The 20,904-nt window shown below is 39.6% G+C and overlaps 1 protein-coding gene across 9 annotated transcripts in view; it reads left to right on the forward strand.

Moving 5' to 3' along the window:
- MACROD2 (mono-ADP ribosylhydrolase 2) overlaps window positions 1–20,904 on the forward strand; it is an 859,998-nt gene that overhangs the window by 393,639 nt on the left and 445,455 nt on the right. The window lies entirely within an intron of this gene.

The raw sequence follows: 20,904 nt of genomic DNA on the forward strand, positions 1-20,904 counted from the left end.
CCAACCCCAGTTCTTCTATTTATCTATGAAATTTGTAAGACTTGTTGTCTAATCCATGGGGAACAAACTCTAAAATAACCCCATAATGATTCGGAAACCAGAACGTTGCTTAAATATTTGGGGTGGGGGCTTAGCAGAAGGCTGGAGGGAAGGTTATTGTTTGTTTTTCTTTTTTTTAGTTGCCATATAAGAAATAATCAGATCAAGATGGGAATATTTTGGGGGGCTTGACATGGCATCGTTAGCTTCCCCAAGTTTCTGTGCTAGAGGTTTTAACCACAGCAGTTAAAAAAAAAAAAAAATGCACAGCATGGCCCCTACGGTTACAGTGTGTGCAAAATCATGAGCTCTCTGAAATCTTGGAGTGAGTTATTTGGGGTCTGTAGTCTGTCTTCAGCTTCTTGAAATAAATCTGAGTGATGAAGCTGCATAATTGTTGCTACTGTGGCGTTAAAATCTTGTGATGATTCAGTCTCAGTGTGCTCACTGAGTCAGACCAAGGAACCATCGAGTCTGCTGACTTGTGTTTGCTTCTTGACCTTTTGGCAAAGATCAAGTGTAGCATATGTTTTTATCAATTTAATATCTGTTATGTCCTCAACTTGAGGGTTTTATATTAAATGAGTTTGGGGACTGGGAAATGTACTAGGAGCTTACGCCATCCTCTCCATGCACGAAGCTGGCTATTGCTGTGTTTCTAGAATGGTGTGAAAAAGAAGAGAAAAAAAAAAGTAGCAGGTCCCCAAATGACCGTAAATGAGTGTGAAGGGAAGAGCAGGAACAGAGGAGGCATAGATTATGCTGCTCGAAAGTTTTCTCTTAATCTCTACCTGTTTTCAGCTCAGGGCTTTTCCTGAGCTGAAAAACAAACAAACAAACAAACAAAAAAAAAAAAACCACAAACCTCTTCTGGTTGTGTTTTAGGCTGTTGCTCGTTGTCTTCCCAGTCCATATTAATTACCATTTTATAAGATCCAGAATTGTAACATCAGATTACGCCTTCAAGACTGGGCTAAGTACCAAAGTACCTTTTTACTTAGAGGATACAATGAGACTACACACAGTCTCATCTTATTGAAGTGTGAGTTACTGCATCACTGTTGCCATTTATTTGCACTGACCACTCTTACTGGTGCTATTTTTCTGAATACATAAATAAATAAGAGTGAAAATAAAAATTGGAATTAATCCCAAAATCCAAACCAGAAGAAACATACTGTATCATGGTGCAATGGCACATACGGGATTATATTGTATTTGATTAAGGACCATTTGAAAGAACTGGATGCGATCGATGCCTTTGAGGAAACACTGCTGCTGCAAGTATTTAAGCCATATTCTGAGATGTGTGGAAAGCAATGGAGAGTTGGTGTTTGCTCAAACATTTCTAATTGATTAAATACCAATCTATGCCATTTTTTGCTGGTTTATGAACTGCAGGTCCAGAACTGTTCATACATGTAGAAGTCAGTGGGTGGCTAACAAAAGCTGTTTTTATTTGGCCTGTGACTTAGTTACCAGTGAGGTCTATGTAATGCAGCAGGCGATGACAAGCATGGCTTATAACATCTTCTGAAACAGAATCATGCCACTAAATGGCAAGTGGAAGTGACAGGGTGAAAACTGGGAGTTGTATGAGAAGCAAAATGAATACAGTTCAGATAGGGAGCGATCAAACTCCTTACTAGGTGACATAAGAATTTGACCCTTCAAGGATTTCTTACCAAGTATGTGAGGTAATACAGAAAGGAGGTACCTATGTCATTGTAAATTAGTGTCCCCCCTTAAGTCTCATTACCAAGACACCTTCAGTTTTTAATTATTTGACCTGCCATGGTTAATAAAAAGACTGTACATTAAAGTTAATCTGGTGTGACTTTTTTGGTGGTAGATTGGATGCCAAATTAATTGCAATGAAATAAAATAAAAATACTTGTTTCCTTAAAAAAAAAAAAAAAGGAAAAAAAGAAAAAAAGAACACCACAGATTTTCTATTCTGTGTGTCTTCAGTTGGTTGGGGATTTCTTTGTCATTATTTATGACTTCAGTATTTAAATTAGGACATATTAGGTAAAGCTGATGATATGGGAAAAAAAATATGTTGCTTGTTAATTGTGACAATTTTAATGTTGCTATTTAATGGAAAATACAATAGTTTGATTTTTAAAAAATCTGTTTGAAGTGAAAAAATAGTGTCTGAAGATAGAAATCCGCTGCAGCACAATACCATCTTATTACTATGCGTGCTACTATGCTTACAGGTTATTGTCAATATACAGTGTCTACTGGCAAGGAAGCTTTTCTTTGTCATGGGAACAAAATGATTGCTCCTCATTTTTCTTGACTGCTGAGTTCTTTTAGCGAAAAGCATTTTTATCCTGGAATAAATATTGATTCTCTCTTTTCTCTCTCCGAGAAAATTAATTTAGTGAGAGTTATGTTCACCCAGGTGAGGGAAGGGCAGCTGAAGGCCCAACAGGCTATGTAAAGCTGTGACACGGGCCAGCCTGCAAGAAGTGTCTTTATTACCCTGGGTCAGCAAGTACACGGTGGCTCTTTGGAAGAGCATCTCCTGGGGCAGAGCAAGGGAGGATTTGTGGGCCACTTGTCTGTAGCAGTAGGACTGCAGACTCTCCTGTTTTCAGCCAAAAAGGAGTGTAATCTGTTTGCTTTCATTTGCAACCTCTTCCCTCCCCTTCTGAGTCCTGCTCCCAAAAGGCAAGCGGTCTAGGTGAAACAAAGGGCAGTAATGCATCGTGCCTTCCAGGGATAGCCATGGGAGAACCGTAAAGACTTGCAGTTCTCTGTGCTGACTTTTAGCATGCAGAAATCCTTTTGACAGGGCTTTGGGGGAAAAGGAGAGGTTAGCAAGAGCCAAGCCTTCCCTTTGTAAATTGGCTGAAAATGCAGAGGTGGGAATGCAGAGCGTTGAGGTGTTGCATGGGGACGCGTTCACAAAACGCTTCAGCTGATGGGGCAGGCTCACCGTTGGAGAGGGACGTTGTGGCACATTCTTGATGGACAAACTGAAAGAATAGGCAAGAGCAATGGGGAGACTTGGGCAGAGTTCTTCATGGAACTGCACACTTCCGCTTCTTCCTCTTCTCACAGCTCTCTTAAGATGTTGTAGGAAGCAACCAAACCTTTGCAGGTGGCTGCCTGTGCCTGTTGTCTCTTGTAGAGTTTGACCCCAGTCTGCATCCACGTGCATCCCTACCAGATCCTTGCACCATCCCCTGCTTCCGTAGAAACTATGTCATGCAAGAGCGAGATTTCTGCTCCCTCAACTCCAGAAGAAACTTTCATTTATCAATTAACAGTTAGACCACATAGGGAAGGTATCTGGGTTCCTTTTAGAGAGTGATTGCTGTGGTGCCTTAATTTGGCCACTCTGAAAGCAGCAATTAGGGCTCTAAAAAAATGATTTAGTGGAATTTATTGCAACATGATAAGCTTCGGTACATGTAAAGTCTGTGTAAGCTCCTGACATGCTGAATCACTGGATACTATTGTGAAACCTATTTTTAGATGTTTATTCGCTGGACACTTGTCTTTGTATTGCAGCTTTGACCATTTCCTTAGTAAAACATTTTGAAGAGATGAAGGAAAACGATAAGGATTGTACATCTCCAGCACAATGTTAATTGTCTGCCTCCCGTACAATGTTATCATGCTTTTGTTCCAAAGCCAGTACTGTTGAATTAATATCAAATTTTCATATCTTTTTTTTTACTCCTATTTTTTTTTTTGAAAACACATGCGCACACACACACACACAAAAGACCTAACATATAAATAAACCTCTCAGACTCCTGTGCTTCAGACCAATCATAATGCTGCCATTGAAAACAGTTAGTATTGTTTGAGAAGATTTTAGGCTGAAACGGTGACTTTAATATAGCATGTGTTAGCTGTCCTCAAGGGAATACATTTCCTGAGGGGGAAACTACTGTTAAACTGATGTTTTGTGAGATTTAGTACTGATGTCAACCTTAGTTCTGCTGCATGAAGTAACGCGATTAAAGCGCCAAAATAGTAGAACGCAGGCAGGGCCACTTGGTTGAACTTGCGGATGTTTCCACATAGGTGATTAAAGTTTGATTGAACGCCGATAGGAGTGTTTGAGCCGTGTCCGTGTGAGATGTAAGAAAAACAAGCCTGGAGCAACTTAGCTATTTCCCCCAGAAGGATCCTGTCCGGAGAGAAGGATGCAATATTTACATGCAATAGCAGCTGGATATTTTTAGAATTACTTGAAGGTCCTGTGTAGTAAGCCTCGATGAGAGGACAGATACAAATCAGGTAACACTCAGTCCCATTTGTGTGAAGTGGTCTTCCAGGGTAAAATTACAATTTCTTTCCTTCTAAATTTGGAACCCATTTGGGAGCAAATTAATTAAGACTAAGCTGATAAGTATCTGCTGTTGTTCTGCAGTGATGACATGGTAAGGCACTAGGGGTCTACATGCAAAACTTACTGGTACATCAGAAAAAATAAAGTGTCTGTGCCTGTTGGTTCTAGAGCTGTTACATGATACTTTAAATAAGTGACTTAATTCCATGTTCAGAATACCCAGAGGTATAATATCTTATTATTGTTATTAACTCAGATTGCATTAATTCAAGAGCTCTTTCCTAATTTGAGAGCCTTTTCTCATGAGACAGGAAGATGGTCTCTCTGTACTGTGCCCTACGTGGTTTCCTATTTTATCCTTGCTGTGACTTGACCAAGTAAAGATGAACATAAAGTCAAACAGACTCAAATGCCTTGGTTTAGGGTTCCCTCAGTGGTCTTTACTGACGGACAGGACATGTTTGGAGGTTTTCTCGTTATATGGATTGCTTAGTTATTCTGTACATGCTGGCAAACAGGGTAGCTTCCCTGTTTCTCGTTGAGTGCAGATCAAAAATTGGTGCAGCAGAAAGGTTAAGACTGCCAGTAATTAAGTATTCAGTTAAGACAACGGAGAACTATACATGAGCTTTCCATTGAATTGCAGGAGATCCTTGACTTGATGTCTGCATTTGTTTAAGCACACTTGCTTTCTATGCTTATTCACGTTATCCTCTGTCATTTGCTGTTGAAGTGTTTTTCTGCCTTAAAATGAAGCTAATTGCAAAACCATTTCACATGACAATATTGAATATAAAGGTATGTGTTTCTACATAACTGTTCTTTTGTATGAATTCCGTGCAATGCTATCTCAGTGAGGTGGCTGGAAAATCGAGTGCTGAATCTCTTAAAAATGCTTTTGAATGCTGTCTTTGAGCAGAGATTATGAGGAATGAATATAGCCAGAGCTTAATCATAAACTTTTCCCTTTCCTGACAGTACTGACATTTCCTTGTTTCAGCACAAATGGATGAATCACAGCTAATGAGTTGTTTTGATCATTTACAGTGTTAATGCAAACCCAAGGCTCATATATTTTGACCCTGTACCTCTGGATGAACTGTAAAAGACTGAAAGCTGCTGTTTTGTGAGGACGTTTGAACCGCTCCAAAAGTTGCTCTGTTCAGTAGCCTCCAGCCTGGGGTAACAAGCCGCGGGCGCGCCATGGGTGACTGCACGCGGAGGGAGCATGCGAGGCAATCCATCATCAGGGGACATTTGCTGGCATGTAGCACTGGAAGCGGAGTATTTAGTAACGCTTTCCTTTCACATGAAGCTTTACCTTTGGCTCTTACTATGAGTGAAATTGAGTAGTAGCCTCTGATCCCAGCGAGTCTCACTCACATCAGGCTTCTTAGAGGGTTTCACAGCGGTATGTCTGCACTTCTGTCTGCTTGAGTGTCCAGGTATCCTCCGTTTGAAGAAGTAAAGGAAATGTGGGTATGTGAAAGAGGGAAAGAGGATTGAACAGGGAGATACTAAAGAGAGAAAACAGGGAAATCTTGACCTGATTGAAGCTGAGAACATTCACCTGTTTGTTCTAATACCCTTATATTTTTGTATAAAGAACAAAGTAAAAGTGTGTGGCATTTCCAAGTGTATGGATTTGCACTGGAAGCATGTTGTTGGACACTGGAAGAAAATTTTGTTTGTAAAGATGGCTTGCAATAGTTAGTTTGAGAAGCAAAATATCAAAAGTTTCTCTGGGGAGCAATATTAGACTGTTTAATTCAGCTCAGATAGCAAATTTTGTCCTTGAGTCCTCTACTCTGCGCTGGTGCGGCCTCACCTCGAGTACTGTGTGCAGTTCTGGGCACCACAGTACAAAAAGGATGTAAAACTGTTGGAGAGTGTCCAGAGGAGGGCGACGAAGATGGTGAAGGGCCTAGAGGGGAAGACGTATGAGGAGCGGCTGAGGTCACTGGGCCTGTTCAGCCTGGAGAAGAGGAGGCTGAGGGGGGACCTCACTGCAGTCTACAGCTTCCTCGCGAGGGGGAGTGGAGGGGCAGGCACTGATCTGTTCTCTGTAGTCACCAGTGATAGGACCCATGGGAATGGTGTCAAGCTGAGGCAGGGGAAGTTGAGGCTGGACATCAGGAAGAGGTTCTTCACTGGGAGGGTGGTCGCACACTGGAACAGGCTCCCCAGTGAAGTAGTCACTGCACCAAGCCTGTCTGAATTTAAGAAGAGATTGGACTGTGCACTTAGTCACATGGTCTAAAATTTTGGGTAGACCTGTGTGGAGCCAGGAGTTGGACTTGATGATCCTTATGGGTCCCTTCCAACTCAGGATATTCTATGATTCTATGATTCTTGAGCCATCGTGTTTCTGTGATTTTAAAAACATTTTGGTGCATATAGGCTTTTTGTGTTTTTTGTGCCCTTTTTTTTTTTTTTTTTTTTTAGGTGGGTATCTAACCCAAAGGCCTTGCAAAAGCCATCAAGTTTAACCTTTTCATTTTACGTGACACTCTAGAAGAAGAAAAGGGGGCGATGCTGTCAGAGAGTTTACACAGAGGATGGAGTGTGGTGGTACTGGAAAGGATAATGACTTCAGCTCTGATTTTCTTCCTCCTGCTGCCACAAAGCATCTGTAATCTCTGCTGGGTGCAGTCAGCCTGCGGGAAGCTTTCCTTCCTGCAAACCCCAAGTCAGTCAGCACATCGTTTGGGAAATTAGAGAGGCATCAGAGCTGGACTTGTGATGACCTGTTTTAAAAGAAAAAAAAACTGTGGATGGATGGTGAAGGGGAAGGATGGGAAGAACACGAGGAAGGACTTAGGTATACTTCCATCTGCAGTGCGTTGAAGATAGTACTGGTATGGTATCAGGTGCCACAAGCTGCTCTGTCTTCCATTTCACATGGAAATGGGGGAGCTCACTCAGAAATCAGCGTGCAGCTGGTCGGCACTTCAGGGTGGTCACTGACAGTAGTGAAGGACTGAGAGTGAACGCTTCTGGGATGAGATTAGCTGAAGTCTTCTCTTATCATATAATAGCTTATTATACCACAGTATTCAGGCAAATGTGTATGGTGTAACAGTGCGTCGATTATTTTGTCTAATAATCAGACTCTTCATTTTGTGCTGCAGAAACAAATGCCTGTTTCAATTACTTTAATATGCTACATTCTTTAAATTAGATGGTCTATAGGCAGCATATAAACAGCACTCTCCAATATTATTTCAGAAAATGAATAGCATGTGTGTTCCCTCGGCTCATCTACAAGAGAAACTGCCGAGTGACATGGGTTCTTGTTATTTGCTTCCATATGAACAGCTCTGAGTAAATGCCCGTTCTCAAGAAACACGCATTTGCTGCGTTCTGGCTCGTAGAAGGCTGTGTGTCTATTTGACATGCTCTCAGTGGAGAATTGCTTATCCATGCCTGATCTGGACTGGTTTCACCTTCCAAAAGAAACTAGCATAGGTCAAATGTTGGCAAGATGGATTGAAAAGTGTTTCCAGCTGATGGAAATGCTTTTGGTAAGAAAGTGGGGGAATTTGAAATCTAATCTATTCTCAACGGAAAAACAGCAAATAGTCCACGTTTCAACACTTACAAGCTATTCCAGTATCTAAAGTGCTGACATACATGAGTTTTTCAAAAAACAGAGACCAAGAATCAACTAATTTCGCGTGAAAGGTACAAGTACAAAATATTGTCTGTAATGAGCTGCAGTATGCCAAGAGAGCTTTCTTGTTTACTAGTTCACTACAGTGCTAATGGCCACACCTGTATGCGAAGGTCTCCAGACTCCTCTTCCTCCTCCAGTTCTTTTGTTCAGTGTTTTGGTTTTTTTTTTGGCATTCCTAATTTCTCATTTCTTTCCCTTCCTAAATTCTTATTATTTTCCCTTGCAAAGTAGAGTCTTTTCATCCCTTATTTGAACGTTTGTCATTTCCGTCGTCCTTTTTTCTTTTCTCATCTGAATGTATATTCACTCTTGCCACGTTCAGATTCTTCTGTATATTATTTCTTCAGTACGTTGTGAAGTTGTTCCCATTTGTCTGACACTTTGAGGGAAACGCATGTTCTTGGTTGTTACCTGTTCCTGTACACGGAAGAAAGCGTGCTGTGAGCTGAGGAAGAGATGAACGTGCCTTATTGGACACAGACTGTCTTATTCCTCCTGAATTTTATTAGCTGCTTTTCTTTGCCCTCCATTCCCTACATCTGTCTCTGCCTGTAAGCACAGTGTAAGAGTTAGGGCCAAGTGTGTGCTGGGTTTCCTGTTGAAATACAGAATGACGATGGAGATGTGAGTCACAGACTGAGTAACGCTGGGTACAACAGCACAGAAAGTGCTTGACTTATCGTTCTTTATTTTAATTTTCCTTTTTTTTCCTTCCATTTTTTTTCTCTTTGTACCTCTCCTAGCACATGTATACAATTAATTGATATATCATAGGAGATATTTAATCAATCATGGCTGCCTTCTTATTTGCCTAAGCCAGGAAGCTCTTTAGGAATATGGATTTTACCTCTTACCCTCACCAAACACGTCTTTTAAGCATAGCTGTAAGATGGTTCATGGATTTGGAGGCGCTGTCCAAAGTGTCCAGGAGAAAAAGAAAGCAGAAAAAAAGCAGCAGACCTGAACCATGTAGGAGTGTGCAGCTGCCTTTCGAGGCTTTGCAGGGCTGATGAAACCTCTTGATGTATACAGACCCTCCCACCGCCCTTTGCACATCACAGATTTCCAAGTTCGACCGGTGTGTGCGAATTTCTGGTGTAAATTCAGTACAAAATGAGGCAAGGAGTCCTTACAGCTGTTTTTGTGAAATCTTTTAAATTTTCATTTTCCCTGACAAGGGCAATCAGCAAAGAGAGATTTCTGCAGTGTAGAAACAATTGAGTTTGACTGTCTTGAGCAAATTCTCCCACTACCGATTGACTACTGAGATTAAGTGGAATTTCTAGTGAATCCTGTTACAGTGGGTCAAGCACTATGTCTGTGGTCGTGCTTATTTTCTGCGAGCCTTGGTAGAAGTTTATTTTAGCAGAACCATTTTATAACGCTTTGAATATGTTCGTACTTGGGATTGCTGTTACTATAGATAATGGATGACCACTTAGTTAATGTTTGACGGCAGTTACAATACACATCTCCCAAAGTTAAGTGTCCTTATGTCTTTATATGAGAACTGACCTTCAGGGACAGTAAACATATTGTTTGGCAACAAGTTAATTACAGACTTTATCTTCCAAAAACATTCATGTCACGGGTGGGATAATTAAGATGTCCTTGCAAGTGAAAAAAAGTTCTTGAGTTATAGTAGTGTTTCAAAGTAGGTGTTTGAAACCGAGGTCACAAGTATTACAAGAGCTGTGTACTCACGTTATTTTGACTAAATAATTCTCCTCTTCAGGCTATAAAAATGAAAGATGGACTTAACTGATATGTATGGCAATATATTCTGTAAGTCTGAAAAAACAAAGGGATTTGGGTTTTGCAGGGGTATGATGGGCAAGCAGAACTGATTGTGTTTGATTTACTGGGGGATTGATTGCTAGGGTTTATTTTGTTTCTCTCCCCTTTCCTCCTTTTAAGACCTGAATCTTTTGTTAAATGGTTAGGGTCATGTTGGCCCCTTCTAATTTTGTAATGTGAACTTCATGGTGATAAATAGCTAATTATTTGCAATTGAATTAGGCTATGAATTTAAATATGACAGAAACAGATGTACCGGTGATTACCTTCAGTGCATTGCTCAGGGGATCCAAGTTTAACGTCATGTAAATACCTTCCAGATTTTTTTTTTTTTCTGAAGTGGGGCAGTACAGCTCTTGGAGAATCTCATCGAGAAGTCTATGAATTCTGCAGTATACAAACATCTTCCAGACTGATGTATCTCAGATATGGTGTGTGTTTTGTTTTCTTTTCTCTGGAAGAATTCAGGGAGGAAGAAGAGGAGAAAGTAGTTCCCACTGCTGGGAACTGCAGTTTCTGTTTCGTAGTATTGCACCTCAGAGCTGCAAGCAGGGTTAAAGCAGGTTTGGGTCAAGCAGGGTCAAGCAAGTTTGGGTAAAGCAGGGATGTGTTCTTTTCACATTCTACATTCAAAAGGGGACACTGAGCAATTTCCAAAAATGGAGCCCCTAGAGGAATACAATGTGGTGGAATGAAAATGTCGTCGATAAAATGCCCGGTACATGCAATGCAATTTTGTGGGTGGTACTTAAATGAGAGACTTTGTCAGCTGGCTGAATTATGCCATGATGAAGTAGGTTAACTATCCCAACGTGCCTTGGAACTAACGTGGAACTAATAACAAATACATGCACCAGTGTAATTTTAATATTGGAATTACAGTATCTTTAAAAAAAATAAAAGGAAAACCTCTGCACATGTTCTCTTTCTTTAAAACATGATTCAGGAGATTGATAGGTCTACTAATTAGGTAATTCTGAGCTACTGTTTTTCATTTGTTTTTCTATTTGGAAACCTGTGTTCCAGCAGAAAGAAGTCATTCCATTTTTAATGAACAGTACAATATCAGACAAATACTGTTAGAATGATATATATATATTTGCTGCAATAGAAGAAAAGCCCTATAAAATTAACAAAACATTCCCCCAGTATAGCCAAGATACATGGCTGCTGGTGAGTCATACCTTGAAAAATGCAGCAGGATTATGAATGATTGAAGCATGCTCTTTGAGACCTATTTCCATGAATACATTTGTGGTTTGAATGATAATATTTAAGCAGCCCAACACTGGAGAACAATAGAAAAATGGGATCTAAGCACAAAGACTTTGATTGATGGAACTATGCCATTCATGTGTAATGCAGCACTGTTAACATACCAATATCTAATGGATACGTTAATACAGAGTGTGTCCACGATGAGTTTATCCAAAGTGCAAGGCGATAGAATAACACTTTTGGAATGGTTAATTTTGTGCCTGTCCCACAGACTGTCTTGACAGTTGAACCTTTTTATCTTTGCACTTGTACAAAGGTTGTCCGTAAATATTTAGGCATGGTGCACACAGCAAAAGTCAGATATCTCTTCTAGATTCATTATTAAATGACAGTGCAATGTGATTTTTACTGTGCAAATCAATTCAAAGGGTCTGTAGTTTGATATTCAGCTCCAGCCCTAACCCAGACATTAGTTCATGTTTGTTTTACCTTCTGCGATACACGGGAATGTAATCAGTTATCTCTGTCAGGGTGTGGGGTATCTTAAAATGCCGTATCAATGACCATCACATGCACCATGTTATGCCTATAGTTTCATGTAAACTAGATAGTTTTTTGTGAGTAAGCTTTTCAGTTTTGTCCTCTTAACTTTGTTAATACGGGGCTTCCTCTTTAATTTCTTCTTCTTTTTTTCTTTTTTTTTTGAAACCTAACTTGTTTTGTGTTGTTTATTAGATTTACTTAAGAGTTTTACTCAATGTAAAATAGCTCTTGAATTTCATTTGAGATGTTTTCTGCGTAACTGTGTGCAAATATGTATTCTGATAATCCCTTTCTTTTTAAATGAACCAATTTAATACTTGCTTCTGTCACTGTTACATGGAGATGAGAGAGTTGACCTATTTTAAAAAATGAGCTTTTTAGCCTTGTGAGCTACAGGAGAGCAGAATTTTAGAATTTTTAGAGTTTATTTTTTAATTAGACAGTTGTCATTAGGGTTTGCTGGGGCACATACGAATGATATTTTCCTTTTAATTGTTACTTTTGCAATGAACATTACTGGATTTTTTTTTCTTTTCATAACCCCCTAGTGCTTCCTAACCTTGTTAGTGCTCTCCAGCATTTGACTTTGACCTGCTCTATATGCTTCAGCTTTGTTTCATAAAAATTACGTGGATACTGCTAGAATGTATAGACTATTTAATTCCATGTGCATTCACGCAATAGGCATGAAAGTTGATTTATATATGATTACAGTTATTTCTAACATGACATTTACCCCAGAAGTATGTTAAGTTGTTAGCACTGGAAAAAAAAAAAAAGTATTTTGTTAATGCTATTCCCTATTCAAGGGCTTTGCTGGTACTTGTTGCAGATGTTTCAGATTACTGTCAAAACTTCATTATCAGTGATAATGTACTAATGCAGTAAGTTGACATACGGGTTGACTGAGTGACTATTGCAATATATAATTAGGCTTGTGTAACATGATACATTTCCACTGATCCTACACAGCCTTTAAATGAAATTTGTTTGAGACTGAATTCGTTTGCTGCATTTTTACCATTCCCAGAGTGACTGCTGCCATTTTTTCTAGGATTCTTGCAGGGTGGTGTGAGTGCCTTAAAGAAACTCCATGTTATACAGCTCCAAATGTTTTTTCTCCCAGATTTTCTTTTAATATTCATATCACTGTAAATAATAATCCCATAATAGAATTAGCAGAATATGTTTCTCTAACTCTGATAAATCAGATCAAAATATACTGTGTTTATATTGTAAATAATGTGTATACTATATACTACTAGTGTTTACTAGTATTAAGCCATTTGAGAGCTATGACACTGACCAATTTCTAGCCTGTGTAAACAAAAATATTGTTTGCAGAGATGTTTATCTGCTAAGTAAAAAACTGGAATTCTAGTGGAATCCTTCCAATGGCTGTCAGTTTCTTCCTTTGAGTTTGATAATTGAAAGTTTTTTATTTTCTTTAAAAAAAAAAAAAGATGGTTTCAATTATCCAAAGCTAGTGGAATGTTTAACTACCCTTCTGCTATCAGTGGACTTGTTTACATAGGGATTTTGACTAAATTGAGATTGCATATATCCAGATGTTATCTGCCCGGGTGACTTTTTCATTTGCTTTGGCAAAGGATTTGATGGTATATTGCTACCATCTCTTTGTCAGTTTTCACTTTATATATTGCAGGCTATATTCAGGCTTTTCTTTTTTAAACTTCTTCCGCTAAACTGTTAACTCCTACGCTTCTGCTATTCTTTTCTAAGGGTAAAATCCCCGTTTTACGATAGGCTCATCTGAATCAAGTTTATGGATATGGGAAGTTGTATGTTGTATCCTATGCATCGCTATACATGCAACTGAGCAAATGCTGACTTTTATAGGTTTTATAGCTTACGTGTGAGTCTCATACACGTTGGGAATGTAATGTCCTCTAGCTCTAAGGCTAGATTGCAGTCTTGCATTTTGCCCCATGTGGAAAGCACGCCGTTGTTAGGTTGCCCTGGGCAGCATGGGAATCAAACCGAGACCAAGAGATGCCAATCTGATCCTGACTGCAGATTTTCTTCTTGGCTAACATGAAAAAAGCCCAAGTCCCAGACAAACAAACCCAAAATCAAAAAGATTTTTTTTTTTCTTGTTGCTCTCTCTCTCTGCTTTGCTGTGCTAAGGGGCACAGGTGTGTCTGAAACACATCCACTCTGCGGTGTCTTCAGTGAGGTAGGAAAGGAAAAGCTCTCCACCAGAACTGCTTTCTTCCCGGTGCACAGTGACCTACCGTGCCAGTAGCCTGTGCAGAGGAGCAAAGGCTCCTCTTAAAAGTAGCTTGCAGCAGAAAAGCATTCCACAAATATCAGCGGGAAATTAGAGAACACATTAGCCAGGACTACTCAGAAGTAGAACTGCAGTAGTGAAAAACAGGAACAATCGAACGAGAGCATCGTTTCACTCATTACTGTAATGTTCTTTTCCAGCACCGGGGTGGGGGGGAGAGAAATTACCTGGCCCAGAAACCTGCTACGTAGGATGTGCTCAGCTGAGAAACAGCTTGAATAAAGAATTGCATTTTTTATGTCTTTAGAGTGCTAAAGTGGGCGAGTGCTCAAGCTCAGCAGTGGTCAGACAGAGCTGCAGCCAACAGAAACAGAGGTTTGAAAGTGTAAGATCCTAATCTATGTCCTAGAGACCCTTTCCATTGAGTTATTTTTCCTCTTTCAACCTCCAAACCTTCTGGTTGCAAATTAGAGAGTTCGCACTAGTGCTCGTGTGACTCCAGATGCATACATCTTACGTGAGATCTGAAAGGAGGTCCCGTTATTAATGTTTATACAGACATGGGTAGAGTTATTCCTATTTGCAGGCCTTTAAAATGCCAACTTTTTATTTTAAGTCGGGCTTATTTTAACTGCAGTATTTAACCTCAGAAATCTCTTTGTGTTTTGTTGTTTTTTTCCCTCAATCACATATTAAAAAGCGTGAGTAAAAGCAATGAAAACATATGTGCTCTTTTGAACATATGATTTAAGCAAGTTCATGGTGGAACCATGCGCAGTGGGATTTGAGTCAAGCTGTTTTTAATTGTTGCTAATACTGTTTATTTTGGTAATGCCTAAAGACCAGCTTTGCTTGGTCAAGTAGAAAGGCATAGAGATGGGTTTATAATCTAATTAGCCAGGAGTGAGTGATAGTGGTAGAAGTTTGTGGTAACAATCCACAAACAGTTGATGTCAGAAAATATCAGACTAGTTCCACTTTGACTATGGGAGAGAGACAAGAAGAAAAATTGGTGATGGAGATAAAAGATAATTGAAAGGAAACGTGACACTGAAAGAGAAATGAATAAACAGTGTAACTGAGTTAAAGAGCTGGGGCAAGGAGGGAAAGTAAAGATCTGTTAAGCAAAAGAGCAGTTAGCATGGGAAAGCCCATCAAAATGTCAGAAATCTATGAATCACCAGAAAATGCCAGTTTTTGCAGCTGCTTCTACTGTTTGAAGAGTGACTAGGTTTCTGTTTCAGACTTTTCCTCCAGACCACATGATGGAGAGAGATTGGGCATCTGCAGTTAACTATCTGTTGTTAATAAGTTGTTATCAATAATCTGATATTTTTAGATAAGTACCTACAATATATACAGGGCTGTGCAAGAGGTGAATGCAAAACTATCTTCTGTCCAAGGACTTAACAGCCCACATAATAGCTACAGAGAAAAGAGGCTGTATTTTGCAGTGGTGTTGATGAGAGTTTTTAGCGTATCCCTTTTTCTTCTTTTTCAGAATTGTGTGAGAGAATCAAGTTTTTCTCAATATTGTAAAGAAATCGTGTTTTCAACAGGCAGTTGTCTCACTTTGTAATGCCCTGATGTCTCTGTAAGATTTGCAAGATTTAAGAGAATTATTTTTTAAAAGGCAAATATGAAAAAGAACCATAACATTTTATATGAAAATAATGGTTTTACATGTACCTTACAGCATCTGCTGGGTGGAGAGATAGCTGACAGCGTTAGATTTTGTATAAAGTGGAACAACACAACTTTTAGGTCCAGGAGTGTCAGCAGAGTCCCATGAAAATCTGAAAGAAAATTTGCCAGCGCTGCTTTTCAGGTCAACTGAGCTTCCTTCAGGAGCTCCCAGTAGATCATTCTCCTCTTTGCTCCTTGCCTTGTATATAATTAATTTGGGCTCAATGGCTGCTTTTTGACTGAGTTTAGTTTTAGCTGCTGATTCTGAGAGTGGGGCCAAGCTGTTGGCTGCCAGTCTGTTTACTGTTATCAGGTGCCTTCTCAGAGGCTGATAATAATTTACTTAGAACAAAAGACAGTGTGGGCTCTGCTGAAAACCTGAGATTCCCCCGTCCTCCTCCCCTGCAGAGCTGGGAGTCTTGAGGAGAAGTGGAATTTAAAAGCAGGGCAAGGAAACCAGGATTAGCGGTAGGATGAACATAGTTCAGAAGTTTCTTGAGAGATGGAGAAAGCTGCTGGAAGACGGAGGGACAGCAGTATGTGGAAGGAAAACTGCCAAAAGACATCGCAGAGGGTTCTGCTAAATTCCAAAAGACATTCACAAGGAGTGAAGAAAGTTGTGCTCTAGGAGGGATATATATATATATATATTCAATTCTTTTTATCTTGTGGTGCATCTAAAATAGAAGTTCACAGGACCTCCTTTCAAAGCCTCATGTTACCTGTGACATCCAGCCCTGGTCCCTGAAAAGAGAGAGACTGTAACCTAGGGTGCCCAGAAGGAAGGATCTGTGAGAAAAGGGTAGGTTTTAATCCGTCAGGTTGTTAATTTTTTAGGAGAGGTCATGTGAAGGACTAGGGAAGCTGGGAGTTATCTCTGTCTGTAACTCTTGCCAGAAGAGACCGAGCTGATACTTACTCAGACCAAAGGAAACTCGAGAGCACATGGGTGCATGGCATGTCTAGTTATAACATAAGAACTGCAGCTGACAGTATTTCCCAGAAAACTTGACAGGTTGAAATAACAGTGGGAGACTTATGAAAAGAGTGGAAAGAAATCTTGTACAAAGAACTGCATGGCTGATTGCATCAGTGCCTTGATGTCAGTAAGTCTTCACCATGAGACGTGCATGAAGGCTATGGAGCATGTATACACATATGGTGGCATATTTATGTCTTGTGAAGTGTCATTAACAATAACAACTGTTTCTTATAAAGGTTTCTAGGAGCTATATTTCAATAAAATGATCAGTATTAGTCTCTACCTGAGCACACTTGGTTTTCAAAATCTAATATTCAGCTCTGTTTCATTTCACATTTCATTCCAGTTAACAGGCAAATGGAATTAGATGGATGCAAGAAAGCACAGGCTGGTTTTTTTTTGTTTTGTTTTTGTTTTGCTTTGAGTAAAGAAGTTAAATTATACAGTATGAAATGAGCAAAATTCCAAGAGAATTCAAGCCTTAGAATCTCAATTATTAATTATTTTGTCTCTCGAGTCTCTGAAGTGTTACTCACAAAGCAAAATGAAACAAAACTCCATTATCAAAACTTTATCAACCCAAATAAAATGTGCAGAGGTCAAGAGAGTGCCGGACGACAGCACTCTCCAACCTGCTGCAGATCAGGGAAGACCACAGATATCAGCTGTAGCTCAGTGAGTGTGCCCCACTGACCGGAGCACTTCCCAGCCCCATTCCAGGGACCATTCCCCTGGTCCCAGGTGGGCATCACTGTGGTTTCACAGTTGTCTGCATGGAGATCTCCAAGGCCTTGACTAGGAGCTGCAAGGAAAAGACTCTGCTCCAAGATGGTTTCCTAGTGTCCCTACTCTCCTCTCTCTCGTATTCTGTTAATTTGGGTTTTTAATCAAAATGCTGTTCATCCACTTTCTCCAGACTAGACTCCACAATGGTTCCACTATTTCATAACTGCACTTAATTATATATAATATTATTTCCCAAAGTAAACTGCAAATCTGAACAGTATAATACAAATGCAACAAAGACAAAACATGTATACAAGTTCACTGGCTAACATTTGTCCTTATATCTAGAACAAGAGCTTAATTTCTTTACCCTTTAATCCTTCTTATTTTAAATTTCATGCATAAACTTTTCACTTTGTAGAAAGGGACAAAACGAGTGCATACATTCTCAATGCTTCAGAACCAGGAGGAGTTCATTTATTTTTTTCTCTTGAGTTCAGATCCTTTTTCACCTTTTCCTAAAAATGTTTCCTTAGTTCAAATTTGCTATGCTTGTCTCCAGCATGTGAATGTTGCCTTGGATCATTTGCAATGAACAGCTGCAAGGAGATCTCAGAAAAAGAGAATATGCTAAGTAAATTAGTAGTTTAGCTGCACAGCAGTCAGCAGTCTTTCATCTGCGATATTGTGTGCTTGTCTCTGAATTGGGGAGTAAGTTTCCATAGTTCCAGAAAGCTCCCGGTTTTGATGTGTGGAATTCCAATGAGCAAGAACTTCTGACAGCAGCCTTTCCCAATTTTTAACCTTCACAATGTCAGTAAAGGAAGGCTTAGATTTTTTTTTTTTCCCTCTTGTCACCCCTACACCCCTAAATTATTTTCTTCTGTTCAGTTAACAGTCTCTGTTTAGTAAATCAGCTGCCTGAAGGCAGGGATTAAGGTTTATTGATGAACTATGCTCATCCGGAATGTCTTCATGTGGAAGTAGCATCCCTTGACCTTTTTTGTATGAAGAGGTTTTACAGAAACCACCTATTACCCACACACCTGTTGTCCTGGCTGTCACTTGCTTCCACACCACTCTTTGACGTTGGAGAATTTTCGGGTAAAGTAACAGTCATATATCTTAATATTTCTGAAATGTAATACTACGTGCTCTTATTATATATTCTGTATTTTGGCCCGTTACCTGCTGCTGCAGCTGTAGGGGTTTAGCGGTAAGGGTATAGTTGGTTCGTTGGTTGTTGTTTTTTCTTTTTGTTTCTGCTTGGGAAGTTGTAAGATGTTTAACACATCAGTGTCTTTGCAGTATTTACCATCATTTCATAACAGTTCATGTAAGGCAGTAGAATATATTTGTTCCTATTTGTCCATTTCAAAGTGGTAAGAACGGCTAGGATAGCTATGTCAAACCGGTGGGGAAGAAAACAATACTGTCAAAACTGGGTTTACAATGTGTGTAGAAAGCAACAGACTCTTTTGAAACTGAGTTTTGTACAGAATTTCACTGCTCCCTCTTTAAAATACTTAGAGCAGAGAAGTCCTAAATTCATTTGACAGACAATGAAAGTAGTCTAAACAGAGCAGAACTTGTCCCTCTGCCTACCTTGCATATTGGATGTATGAATAGAACAAAATGAGTTCCTTATGAATAAGATGCTGGTAATAAAGATTATATGAGAGAGATTAACTTGTGCTAACTTTCAGAAAGTTCTGAAATTTGCAGAGATTTTCAGAATACATAGTTGCCTAGCCACCCTATGAAATGCCACTTTATTCCACTGCAAAATATAGGTAAATTTTCTTGTTTAAGTACATGCTGTTATTTATCATACTAAGGTTTATCTTTCATCTAGCATAGGAACAGCAGTGTGCTTCTCCTGATACTTTATCTGTGACTATCAGTAAACGAGGTTATTTTCATCATCTGAAGTCATATTTTCATTGTGCAAAGCATCCAATATTTTCAGTTGATATGCCAGAGACCTACACTGTTACACAGAAACTTTATTCAGAAGTTTGGGCTGTAATAGAAAGATGTGTTTGGGGATTTTCTCCTATCAGAGTAGCGGATGGGACTGTTCTATATTAGCACTTGTGGGATTTATGGTGTATTTTGCACTACAACTGTTAAAATGACTCACACAAACGTCTGCATCTGCAGAAGAAGAATTATCCTACAGCAGTAATAGTTCCGAAATCTGTCATTTTTCTGCTAGAAACTGGCATTTGAATGCAGCATTCCAACTGCTAATGGATATTCAGGGCCCTTCCGGATAGAGCCTTGATTAGTAGATGACAGGCTAACAGAAGAGCTGTGTTTTATGGTTAAGGGAGTTAAACAAAACTCACATTGCCTTTTGGATGGAGGGGAAGCAGGATCATTCGGAGACTTCACAGGAAGTTGCTGGAGAGGAATGCCATAGTGATTGATGAAGGTGGTCCATTATCAAACACTTTGTGAAAACTTTGATTTCCTCTTAGTAAATCACATAGCTTATACAATGCACGAGTGAAGAATTATTATTTTTTTTTTTTCTGGAAATATGTCAAACAGCATTCAAGGCAAAATTTAGGAAGGGAAATTGCTTAGTGTATTTAAGCCAAGTAGTTGATGGTCCCTTTGAATTTATCTGCATATATTGTTTGGTAAATAACATTTTGCTGGAAATGAAGTTCTTATATCAAAGTCTTGGAGATTTGTGTCTCCGGGCATATGAAATAGAGCCATGGAAGTTGCAAGCTTTTTCTGTAAATATGTAAATAGGCTGATCATTTTCATCTGACTTCTAATATTGCAGTTTTCTTTTATTTTCTTTTGACACTTGCCATTAGCGTTTGAGGGCTTGTCTGCTTCCTATGTAAGGAAATCTAAGATTGGGGAGTAATAATTCTGTGTGTGCCCTGTGATGTGAAAGCCTTAGTTTAGCCGGGTAACATGTAAAAGTATTTGGGCTCACAAAGTTCATTTCACAAATCCTTCTGAACAAGAACAGCACTCGCAGCCATCTCGGGCTTTACAGATTACACAATCCCAAGGAGTGCAGCAGCCTGGCATGTAAAAAGGCACATATTATCCCTGATTGGTATAGCTACGGCTTGTTCTGTGGAATGGCTCTGGAGATCGGGATCAAGGTTTTCAGCTTGAACAGATGTGTGCCAGAATCTACCAGGAGCATACCATAGTATCTGTGAGGGACAGTGAAACAAATTAATCCCTTCTAGTTGCAAAAGTGCTAATAAGTGTTTCAGAGCAGCACACGCTGCACAAGCTTGAACCTCTGCATTGCTTCTAGGTACAGATATGCCTACGTATGGCAGGGGAATCAATATGGTGCGTGTCTGAATCACCGCTGCGGGGGTCCTATCTGTGAATAAAGGATCAAGTTTTAAGCCATATGCAGGCTGGAGAATAGCTTTCTGTAGGTAATTATTCTAGTTGATCATCTTAATTAAATTATGATTTGAGCATGATTCTAAGCTTCCCATCATGCTGCAAACAAAGGTGGGGAAGCTGGAATGGGAAGATGCTAGCTGGAGTGGGAAGACACTCCCCAGGAAGTCCTCTATAGAAATATTCACATCAGGCTTGTTCAGGTTTATGTTCTACCAGGTGCTCCTTTGTGCAAGAAACTGATACTGGTGGCAGTCCTGAATAATCAGGATTTACAC

Source organism: Anser anser (assembly GCF_964211835.1).
Source record: "Anser anser genome assembly, chromosome: 3".
NCBI classification, from domain to species: Eukaryota; Metazoa; Chordata; class Aves; order Anseriformes; family Anatidae; genus Anser; species Anser anser.